Here is a 13198-nt window from a genome sequence, read left to right on the forward strand (position 1 = left end):
TTTATGATGCACCAAATGTTTTCTATGAGTGAAAGATCTGGACTGCAGGCTGGCCATTTCAGTACCCGGATCCTTATTCTACGCAGCCATGATGTTGTAATTGATGCAGTATGTGGTCTGGCATTGTCATGTTGGAAAATGCAGGTCTTCCCTGAAAGAGACGACGTCTGGATGGGAGCATATGTTGTTCTAGAACTTGGATATACCTTTCAGCATTGATGGTGCCTTTCCAGATGTGTAAGCTGCCCATGCCACACGCACTCATGCAACCCCATACCATCAGAGATGCAGGCTTCTGAACTGAGCGCTGATAACAACTTGGGTTGTCCTTGTCCTCTTTAGTCCGGATGACATGGCGTCCCAGTTTTCCAAAAAGAACTTCAAATTTTGATTCGTCTGACCACAGAACAGTTTTCCACTTTGCCACAGTCCATTTTAAATGAGCCTTGGCCCAGAGAAAACGCCTGCGCTTCTGGATCATGTTTAGATATGGCTTCTTTTTTGACCTATAGAGTTTTAGTCTGCAACGGTGAATGGCACGGTGGATTGTGTTCACCGACAATGTTTTCTGGAAGTATTCCTGAGCCCATGTTGTGATTTCCATTACAGTAGCATTCCTGTATGTGATGCAGTGCTGTCTAAGGGCCTGAAGATCACGGGTATCCAGTATGGTTTTCCGGCCTTGACCCTTACACACAGAGATTCTTCCAGATTCTCTGAATCTTTGGATGATATTATGCACTGTAGATAATGATAACTTCAAACTCTTTGCAATTTTTTCTCTGAGAAACTCCTTTCTGATATTGCTCCACTATTTTTCGCCGCAGCATTGGGGGAATTGGTGATCCTCTGCCCATCTTGACTTCTGAGAGACACTGCCACTCTGAGAGGCTCTTTTTATACCCAATCATGTTCCCAATTTACCTAATAAGTTGCAAATTGGTCCTCCAGCTGTTCCTTATATGTACATTTAACTTTTCTGGCCTTATTGCTACCTGTCCCAACTTTTTTGGAATGTGTAGCTCTCATGAAATCCAAAATGAGCCAATATTTGGCATGACATTTCAAAATGTCTCACTTTCAACATTTGATGTTATCTATATTCTATTGTAAATAAAATATAAGTTTAAGAAATTTGTAAATTTTTCCATTCCTTTTTTACTCACAGTTTGTACAGTGGCCCAACTTTTTTGGAATCAGGTTTGTATTTCTTATGATTTTAAATCTGCACTGAACTTCAGATCAATCTCAAAGTAAGAGGAGGTACTAAAGTATGATTTTGTGGTGGATGTGTTCAATTATTATCATCTTTATTCAAGTGATGAAGGATTTTGAAAGTCTGACAGTGTTGAGCACTACTGTAAGGTTAAACCTGCATGGTATAAAGGTTTGGAAATGATTAACAGTTGAAAACATTCATTGGAAATTTAGAAAAAGAAATCAAAATGTAATCAAAAGTAATAATTTACATTAATAAAGTAATTAGACAAGTTACACTACTATTACTTTTTAAACAGGGTGACTTGTAATCTGTAACCTATTGCATTTTCAAAGTAACCTTCCCAACACTGATAACAGTGGTGAATATGGACATTTTAAGAAGTATACTTTAAGGAGAATTCACATTTTCTGGACACATCATACAGTCTACCTAGCAGAAAAACACTATCAAAAACTGAAATGCCTAGGCTGTAGGACAAGTTAAGAAGTGATATAATGGACAAAATCAAGAGTACATCTGCTGTTTGTCACACAACAGACTGATGGACCTCTTTGACTGCAAGAAGTTACATGACTCTGACATTTCAAAGAGGACTTTCAGATGATCTCCTATCTCCTGGACTGCTTTATTTTGACAGACAGACACTGCTGCTCACCTGGCAAGGGAGCTGACCAGGGTTACAAATGAATGGGGTGTGGGAGAGAAAACTGTAGCTTGTGTCACAGACAATGCCAGCAACATTATTTTAGTCCTGGAAGACCACCTCCCCTGGGACCACATGCCTTGTCTTGCCCATATGCTGAACCTCATTGTCAGAGCTGCATTGAAGGAGGTCCAAGCAATAGTAAGGTCAAAAGGTCAAGACATTCCTGAATACTATCATAGAAGTACAGTTGCTTCAGACAAGCTCAAGGCCACATAAAAACAGAAGTGTCAAAAGGCGTTGCGGTAAAAACCGGATGTGGCCACAATTTGGAATTCAACATTTTACATGTTGAAAAGATTTACTGAAATCAAAGATCCAATCATCTCCACCCTGGCACTCACTAATGCAGAAGTACCGTAAGTGGCCAAGCAAAATGCCTATTACAGCCGTGTGTGTAACTCAGTTGTGTGTTGAAGTTGTTCACGAAACTACCGCCAGGTGGTGCAAAGGGACAGTATGCAAACTGACTGAAATTAAATATTTTGTTTTGTAAACAGAGATTTTAAATAATGAAATAAAACAACAACATTATAACATCCTTAAAAATCAGAAAATTAATTTAAAATTAATTTTAAGAAAGTTAATTTCAAAATGTCTGATAGTCGTAGGCTGCAGCTTAATGCATCAAAATAAAAATAGAAATTATTAAAATTATATAAAGGCTCTTAATGCATGTTGTTATTATTATTAAACAGTCATGAAAACCATTAAAACTACACAATTTTCTTATGTTGTATTAAGCCCCTTTCATTTCAATCTTCAGCTTCAGGTTTTTGAATGAAAAATCCTCACCTTTGCCGTTGGTCCTCTCTGTACAAGCCTGCACATTCATGACACTATATTCTCGCAATTTACTCTGACTCACACAATAAAAATAAGATAAAAAAAATAAGTTGTGAGAAATCAATATTAATAGGTTAAAACTGCAACATGAAAAACGCCTAGAAATCGTACAAAAAGTAGAATATTTAGATTAGATTTAAAGAGGTGTGCATTAGCCTATGCCATAAAAAAATAAAACTATTGAAAATGTGGATTATTGCTGAGTGTTATAGGCTAGCCCTTGTTCTAACACATATTTTGGCACTCACATTAATGCCACAAATTACGAAAGGCTTGAAACTTACATTTAATAATTCTCTGGTATTTCAGCAGGTCACACACTTATTTGTTATCTGGACTTTTTTAACACATTCATTTCTGTATACAGAACTCATGACATGCCGAAAATTATGTTGCTGTATTAAGAAATGTATCACTTTTTATCGTTCCTTTGTATTAATTAAAACATTTTTAAATAATAATGAAACATTTTTTTAATAATAATAATACTGAATATAATACAGTTTGCATACAAAGTTTGGGCGTGCAAGAGATTTTATTAGACAACAAAATAAAGCTTAAGATTTTTTTTATTTAATTAGAAAACAACCCCTGATTCACAACATTCATTTCCAAATGCATAAATCTGGTATAGACCTGCACGGACCTCAAACCTGGTCTCTATAGCAGCCCTTGGCCGACAGCTTACCATTGTCATTGGCCCGAGTCCAACTGGAGCCCATGTCTTTTTCTCTCTCTTTTTTGCTTCCTATAATTACACAGCTGTTGCAGCCGTTAAAATAGGTCAGTTTTGTTTTTAATTGCAAAGTTATATTTCTTAATGTTTCATAATTAATTAATTTAAAAAATGTTTGGAACATTTTTGTTTGTTAAATTTCAGCAGCAGACAGCTCAGTTGATCACATTTGCTCAATTTAGCAATCTTGCTTAAAATAAAATCTGTAGATATTAAACAATTAAAGCATACAGTAGCTGGCCAACCAAAATTGCCGCTGCCACGTCTGCAAAGAGCATTTGCAGTTTTTGAGCGCTGAGTGGCGCTTTAACCACAATTTATCAAACAAGTGCATCAAAGCACATTTTCACAAATAGCCGTCAGCTTTGCCTCACCAATGTGTTATATTTGACAGCTGCAGTCGGGGAAAATAAAAAAAAAAACACTGTAGTAAAAATATTTTATATTCACAGATGAAAGTTTAGTACTTATGAAGTTATGTGCGTTTCTTAGAACGAATTCAAGCAGGATAAATGTCAAGCCTATGAGCCTGTGCTTATATTTTATCTAAGCTACACAGTATTACACCATATTTTAGATTTGAAAGATTTAATAGGTGTGTAGTATTATTTATATAATATGAATTGTGTGTTATATTATCCTAAAGAAATGATGGTTTACTTTGCATCAAAGCATTAAAAGTGGTAGCCTATTTTAGTGAGCTAGGGTACATGGATTTTTATGCAAAATGTCAATATTCTTACATATTTTAATAAAACTTTAAAGACATCTGTGTGTATACTGATTAAGAAATTGTTTCGTGTTTTAAATTAAATTAAAATTAAATTTATGCATTTAGCAGACGCTTTTATCCAAAGCAACTTACAGTGCATTCAGGTTATCAATTTTTACCTATCATGTGTTCCCGGGGAATCGAACCCCCAACCTTGCGCTCGTTAATGCAATGCTCTACCACTTGAGCTACAGGAACGTTTTACAAGTTATTTCCTTTATTTTAGTAAATCATGAGGCACTGTATAATTTCGCTCCCATTATTTAGGCCTAATTAAAACAAGAAACAAATATTCACAAGTTCACACTTACATATAATAAACTGGGTAAAGGGTTATGCGTATTTGGCATGCTGTCCGGGGAGAGGGGTCCCGAGCTCCCCCAAATGCAATTAGAACAGGACAGCAGCCAGATACGTACATTTGCAGCCCCCCAAAAAGCAAGGCTTAATTTTAGAGGGAAGCTGGACATCCTTTGTTATACATTTGTTGCAGCGGTATCTAGGAAGAGAATTTGGCTTCTGTGGAAGCATTCACTGCTCAAAGACAGCTAAAAGACTCCTGCGGGAGAGGCTACTGCTGCGGCAGTAGGGAAATACAGAAAAGGCTCCTGTGGGAGTGGCTACTGCTGCGGCAGTAGGGAAAGACAGAAAAGGCTCCTGCGGGAGCTGACACTGCCGCGGCAGTCGAGAAACAGAGAAAAAAAGTCTATTGCGGAAGCAGACATTGCTGCGGCAGTGGGAGAGGCATATAAAGGCTCCTGCGGGAGCAGACACTGCTGCGACAGTGGGGAAATACAGAAAAGGCTCCTGCGGGAGCAGGCACTGCTGCGGCAGAGAGGAAATACAGAAAAGGATCCTGCGGGAACAGACACTGCTGCTGCGCAGTGAGAAAATACAGAAAAAAAAAAGGCTCCTGCGGGAGCAGACACTGCTGCGGCAGTGAGGAAATACAGAAAAAAAACGGCTCCTGAGGGAGCAGACACTGCTGCGGCAGTGGGAAAATACAGAATAAGCTCCTGCGGGAGCAGACACTGCTGCGGCAGTGAGGAAATACAGAAAAAAGGCTCCTGAGGGAGCAGACACTGCTGCGGCAGTGGGAAAATACAGAATAAGCTCCTGCGGGAGCAGACACTGCTGCGGCAGTAGAGAAATACAAAATGGGCTCCTGCGGGAGCAGCTACTGCTGCGGCAGTGAAGAAATACAAAATGGGCTCCTGCGGGAGCAGCTACTGCTGCGGCAGTGAAGAAATACAAAATGGGCTACTGTGGGATCAGCTACTGCTGCGGCAGTAGGGAAATACAGAAAAGGCTCCTGCGGGAGCAGACACTGCTGCGGCAGTGGGAAAATCCAGAAAAAGGCTCCTGCGGGAGCGGTCACTGCTGTGGCAGTGGAGAAATACAGATAGAGGATCCTGCAGGAGGGGACAGTGCTGCGGCAGTGTGGGAATTAGATGGGCAAAATCTGTGCCCTAATGTTGCTGGCTACGGGGGGTGGTTCCAAGGTGAGAGTGTTCGGAGGGATGGGTAGGGTGTGGCGGAACATAGAGAAGGAAGAGGGAGCATGAGAGGAGGAGGAAAGATAACTGCTGGAACGGCCTGCGGAGATGTGCTCACACTTACGGAGACATGCTCATGCTTGGGATGGCTCCGGAAGTGGAAGAAAGAGGGGGAAAGAGAGGGGAATGGCGGGCATCGGGGCCTGCGCCATTAGTGGAGGCATGCTCATGCTTGGGATGGCTCTAGGAGTAAAAGAAAGAGGGGGAAAGAGGGGAATGGTGGGCATCGGGGCCTGCGCCATTAGCGGAGGCATGCTCATGCTTGGGATGGCTCTAGGAGTGGAAGAAAGAGGGGGAAAGAGGGGGGAATGGTGGGCATCTGGGCCTGCGCAATTAGCGGAGGCAACCTCACACTGGGGTAAGACTGTGGGGCTGCAGGCCATGAGTAGGGGACGGGGTTGTAAGAAAAGGGGTGTGGATGGGTCTGCGCCACTATCGGAGCCATGCTCACGTTAGCATTTATTACGGGAGCTGGAGGCCACTAAACAGAAAAATGGTTATTAATAGCATGAGGGACCGGAAGAGTTGTGGGCATGTTTACAAATGGAGGCCGCCTCACGTTTGCTTCAGCTGCTATAGCTGTAGGCTGTGGGAAGAGGCTGGGGTGTGTGATGTCCTGAAGAACCTGTGTAGCCTGCACTGCTAGCAGAGGCAGCCTTATGCTAAGGTCTGCTACGGGAGCTGGAGGACACTGAAAAGAAAAAAGGGGGTTAGAAGTAACAGTATGGAAATACTGAGATGTATGGACCAGTGTTGCAAGTAGAAGTAGCTTCATGCTTGCTTTGGCTGCTGTAGATGTAGGCTCCGGGAAAGTAGAAGGGTTAGTAACATTTGATGGGACAAGCTAAAAATGCCTGGGTAGCCTACAGTGTTGCCGGCTTAGCAATTTGTTGCCTGATTTGACAATTCCTCAAGCCTTGTCCACATTAATACCTTTCCATTGAAAAAGCATCTTTTCCTCATTGTTATTTGATTGGTTGTTGCTGTCGTATGCCTCTAGTTTGAGCTCCGTCACGTTATTTCTGTATCGTCTATTTTTTATTGTTGAAATCTATTTTATACACCATCATTTTTGTTTCTATAACGTGTGAATATATCCTCTATCGTATTCTACAACAAAAACAATCAGAGTGACAAAAACAAGTCCTAATGATGCATTAGGGCTTGCGTTTACTGACTTATTAAACTGTTTTGGAGTAAAGCAAAATGTCACCGGGCCCACTCATCGTTTTAATCATACGCTAGATTTAATTATATCACATGGAATCGATCTTACTGATATAGATATCGTACCTCAAAGTGATGATGTTACTGACCATTTCCTTGTTTCGTGCATTCTGCGTATTAATGATAATAACTATATAGCTTCGCGTTATCGTCCGGGCAGAACTATTGTTCCAGCCACCAAAGACAGATTCACAAATAACCTGCCTGCTTTATCTCAACTGCTCTGTGTACCCATAAATACACATGAACTAGACAAAATGACTGGCAACATGGGCACTATCTTCTCTAATACATTAGAAGCTGTTGCCCCCCTCAAATTGAAAAAGGTTAGAGAAAAATGTACTGTGCCATGGTACAACAGTAATACCCACGCTCTCAAGAAAGAAACTCAGTCTTGAGCTCAAATGGAGAAAAACTAACTTGGAAGTTTTTAGAATTGCATGGAAAAACAGTATGTCCAGCTATAGACAGGCTCTAAAAACTGCCAGGGCCGAGCATATCCACAAACTCATAGAAAACAACCAAAACAATCCAAGGTTTTTATTTAGCACAGTGGCTACATTAACAAATAACCAGACGCCACCCGATCTAAATATTCCCTCACTGTTAAATAGTTTAGTTACAAAATATTATTTCTTACTTATAAGGCCCTAAATGGCTTAGCTCCTGTGTACCTAACTAGTCTTCTACCACGCTACAACCCATCACGCTCCCTAAGGTCACAAAACGCTGGACTTTTGATAGTACCTAGGATAGCAAAGTCCACTAAAGGAGGTAGAGCTTTTTCACATTTGGCTCCCAAACTCTGGAATAGCCTTCCTGATAATGTTCAGGGTTCAGACACACTTCCTCTGTTTAAATCTAGATTAAAAACACACCCTCTTTGGCCAAGCATTCAAATAATGCATCTCATAATTTTGGACTGCAGTTATATATGATCAAATGCGCATTATTATTCTTTAGCTTGGGTTAAACTTATTAATTTTACTTGGCTGGAACAGCAGCTACGCTAATTATGTCTCTATTTGTTTCTCTATAAAACCACTCTAATTTAAAACCGTGGTAACTAGGATTTACACAAGCTCCAGTCTGGATCCAGAGCACCTGAGAAGAAATGATGCCAGCCCCTCAGAGGACCTCAGATGATGCTAACCCAGAGACAACATACAGAACTACCACATTTTGCTATAAGTTTGATTGCATAATTGCTGTTAATAGTGTCAATCGTCTGTTTGTTTACGTCTTTTATTGATTTTTCTTAACATCTCTGCCATATGCACATAAACTGACAGTCATCACTGATAAGCTACTACTAAATATTGTAGAAACTTAATTTTCTGTGAAGTTGCTTTGCAATGAATTGTATCGTAAAAACCGCTATACAAATAAACTTGAATTTAATAAACTTGAATGTGTCATATTCTTTGTTCTAAACTCCTGAAACATTGATGTCTTTTTGAAATATTGGTCTCTTTGTATATGATATTCAATTCAATTCAAGTTTATTTGTATAGCGTTTTTCATTATGCAAATCGTTGCAAAGCAGCTCTACAGAAAACTAAAGTTTCTACATTATATTTAGTAATAGCTTATCCGTGGTAACTATCTCAGAAACTATCTCAAAATTTGGTAGTTTTGTATGTTGTTTCAGGGTTGGCATCATCTGAGGTCTCCTGGGGGGGTTGGCATCATCTCTTCTCTGTCACCTCTGGTTCTCTCTCTGACTCATCCAGCTCTACTGGGCTGGATGCCATGGTACAGACGTGGCCAAGGCTTCCTCTGTATGCTTTTCCCCCAATTGCTCTGCTCCCAGGTGTTCTGGAGAGTGAGCGCTTGGATGGAGTCCGGCTGCTTTTAGTAGCCCCATTCTGGCCAGGCCGGGTATGGTTCTTGGGCCTGATTTCTCTCTTTGACGGCACTCCATGGGAGGTTCCCGTCAGGAGAGATCTCCTCTCGCAGGCGGAGGGCGCACCCCTGCACGGAGCTTGGAGGCTGTAGGTGTGGTCTCTGAGGAGGCTTCCGGTCTTTCAACCGAGGTTGTTGAGACCATTCTCCAATCCTGAGCTCGCTCAATGAGGAAACTGTACGCCTTGAAGTGGAAGCTTTTCACTTCTTGGTGCGGAGACCGCAGCTCGACCCAGTTAACTGCCCGATTGGTACAAATCTGGAGTTCCTTCAGGCCCTTCTCCCCGCAGGGTTGACCCACTCCACCCTGAAGGTCTACGTGGTGGCCATTGTGGCCTACCGCACCCCTCTTGGTGGCCAGTCAGTGGGCAAACACCCTCTGGTTACATGTTTCCTCTGCGATTCTTTCAATCTAACACCCCCTGCCAGAAGAAGCTTATGCTAAGCGGTGGATCAGGATGCCATCTTAAAGCCTTGAGTCCTCTGATCTCCCCTCTCTTGGGGGTCAAGACTATATCCTTCTGAAGTTTGGCCATTGGACAGGTTGTCCCCAATTACTGTCAGAATCCTGGCCCATTCTCTGGCCCATTTGTACCAAGCGGGCAGTTAACTGGGTCGAGCTGGGGAAGTCGTGGCCTAATGGTTAGAGAGTCGGACTTGCAATCCAAGGGTTGTGAGTTCGAGTCTCGGGCCGGCAGGAATTGTAGGTGGGGGGAGTGAATGTACAGCGCTTTCTCCACCCTCAAAACCACGACTGAGGTGCCCTTGAGCAAGGCACCGAACCCCCAACTGCTCCCCGGGCGCCGCAGCATAAATGGCTGCCCACTGCTGTGTGTGTGCACTTTGGATGGGTTAAAAGCAGAGCACGAATTCCGAGTATGGGTTACCATACTTGGCTGTATGTCATGTCACTTTAGCTGTGCTATTCCACACTAGGCAGAGATTTGAAAGTCTGGTAGTGTGGGCATTCTCGTTCCCAAAGCATTTTGATGCAGCTCGGGTTTGTGAAGAGGAACGTCTCAGGTTGCGTATGTAACCATGGTTCCTCGAGTGAACGAGACGCTACGTCTCAGGGCCATACTTTCGGCATTCCTGCCAGCGCTTGCTTCATTCCTACAGGCTAAATGCCGGTTTCACTGCACATGCTTTTAAGTTTCCTGGTCTCTGACGTCACCCGCCTATGACGTCTCGCCCATCCATTGGTCTGATTACACACATGATTCAGAGCCAGTCACGCTGAAGGCATTCCCAAAGTGTTTCCGACACAGTGTATTGTTCCCTCGAGGAACCATGGTTACCTATGTAACCTGAGACATTTTGTCCATTATATCACCTCTTAACTTGTCCTACAGCCTAGGCATTAAAGTTTTTGACAGTGTTTTTCTGCTAGGTAGACTGTATGATGGGTCCAGAAGATGTAGTGTAACTTTTCTAATTCATTAATGTAAATTATTACTTTTGATTACTTTTTGATTACTTTTCTACATTTCTAATGAATGTGTTCAACTGTTAATCATTTTCAAACATTTACATGCAGGGTTAATCTTGCAGTATGTGCTCAACACATTTAAATAAACAAAGTAGTAGCGATCGATCAGACAGGTAGGATCTAAACCATCTTAAAGCCTGCCCTTGGATACCTGTATAGTTTTGTAATTGATCTATGAGTATGTCATGATCTATAGTGTAGAACGCAGCACTAAGATCAGGTAAAACTAGCACTGAGATGCAGCCTTGGTCTGACGCAAGAAGCAAGTCATTTGTAATCTTAACAAGTGCAGTTTCTATGCTATGGTGGGGCCTGAAACCTGAAATTCTTTATAGTGAACATTTTTTGCTGAAAAGAGCACAGTTGAGCAGACACTACTTTTTCAAAAATTTTAGACATTAACGGAATATTTGAAATGGGTCGGTAATTTGCCAGTTTACTAGGATCTAGTTGCGGTTTCTTAATAAGAGGCTTAATGTTTTGTTTGGATTTAAAGGGTTTCTGTTGTCTCAGTTTTATGGTTTACCATTGTGTTGAAGAGTAGAGTCTGTGCTTCAGTCCAGGGGTCTCATTTATAAATTCTCCATAGATTTAATCCTACAAGTGTACTTAGGTACAAAAGCTAGATTTTGCATATGCTCAAAACTTTTCAGATTTATAAAACCATGCGTATGGTAGAACCTGCACAAAAATCCCTTTATAAATTCCAGTCAGGGTAAAATTGTGTGTACATGCATCTCCACCCCGACTCCTCCCCGAAATCAAAGTATATGGAGCTTACAACACCTAGTTTTACTATGCATAACCTCATCTGCATATCATTTCTATGCATATTCCCATCCATGTGACACCATGTTTAACACCACAAGACATTAAGGAAATATGAGATACAGACTATAAATGCCATTTGTGCCAAACATTAATTTTTATTTCTAAAAATCATCCAATATCCTTGTTATGTTTTAGAATAAATATATCAAAATATCCATACATTTTTTTTTAAATAGAACTGGCACAATAATATTTCATTTGTTTTAAATAATTCAGATTTAATTAAATGAATGCAGTTTTGCTGATAATGTGAACATTTTTTAGCTATCTTTAGTGGAAAAATATAGGCCTATATTTATTGCAGTGTAAATACAATTATCTGACTCTTGCGTCATTGTCAAATTATTTTTAAAAGGAAACACGCAAATCTTACCATTTTTTCAAGTTGTATCCTTCAAATACAGTGGTATTTTTCATAATGTTGTGGAGATGCCTTCACACAGCATCAACACTTCTGTGCAGTTTTGTACAGTAAGCTATTATCATTGGTCCTATTCTAACCAGACAATAGACCGCTCCACTGAATCCAGCAGTGTCCGCCACAATATCGAAGTAAAAGCACATCATTGATCAATGCTCTCGCTGAAAATATTTTCTCGTAACATGAAATGTGCAGTTTACTTTAAAGATAAATTAATGTGCCCCTATAGCACTCATTGCTGTCATTAAAACATAACATACCACAAGAAAAGTAATCAAGCACAACCACTACAAATAGGTTGTCTAAATTCATATAATTTTGGATTCATTTCTGCGTAATGACTTTATGTAATAAAGTTCAGTGTTCAGTGCTTATCTCCATTAATGAGAGTGGAATATTTAATGTAAATGTATACTGTATGATGAAATGAAAACAGTTTAAAATCGTTGTGTACTTCATTAATTTTCTCTCTCCAGGAAAAAAGTCTGTACACATGGATCAGAGTTTGCGTGCAGGTGCGCAAATTTTCCAGTCAAGTTTTTTTAATAAATCCCTCCTTTTGTGTAGGTGGCATACACCTCTTGCAGGGCAGGTTTTGTGCATACGCAACGGTTATAAATGAGACCCCAGGATAAGGCCAAGAAACGTTGATGTTATGCTTCATGTAGCCTTTTTTTTTTGTTTTTTGTTTTTTAATGCAATGACTGTGTAGTTACTGATGCAGTGATAGTTACATTAGCTCATGCATATGTGCAGTTGCTAGCTAATGGTTAATTGCAAAATATTTACATTTTACAGAGAATGTTTCACAATAATAATTTAGGAAATATATTTATATTAACGGTAAACGTTTAGCACCCTGTGGTGCCATGCATTTCTTTTTCTTTTTTTTTTTATTACATTTATTTTTATTTACAGTTTGGAAAAGGGCATTCATAATTTAAAATTAAAAGATTATATCAAACTTAAGTAATTTTACCTAACTGGAGAAATCAGGTTACTTCTACTGACAGTTATGCTTCAGTAAAAATAGTTTATTTTAGGTTGGTTGAATTCAGTTATAATCAGTAATCTTAAATTATTTATTTCATTTTAACAAAACACCACTTTTTGTAGATGTTACCACATGAAATACATTTTCTAAGTTGAACTGACTAAACATTCTTTTTTAGTGCAGGAGCTGCTAGGACCACAACGCAGTTTTATGCTTACAGTCACTGAACAATTTACTACAAAAAGTAGTACTAATCGCTACAATTTATGGTTTTTACAATTTAAGGCATTTTATTTTTCTGTAAAACCTATTTAATGTATTTACTGTAATAGACCTTTTACGCACTTCCGCATTTTTCGAACGGAAATACATCAATGAAGTGTAATAGAACTTCCTGTTATCATAGCGGCAGATACGAAAAATGGCAGAGTCGAAGAGTCGCAGTTTCTGTTGTTTTCCAGGCTGTTCGTCTTCCAACCAAAAACAGCCCTACCTT

This window comes from Cyprinus carpio, chromosome B3 (genome assembly GCF_018340385.1).
Source record: "Cyprinus carpio isolate SPL01 chromosome B3, ASM1834038v1, whole genome shotgun sequence".
Taxonomy (NCBI): Eukaryota; Metazoa; Chordata; class Actinopteri; order Cypriniformes; family Cyprinidae; genus Cyprinus; species Cyprinus carpio.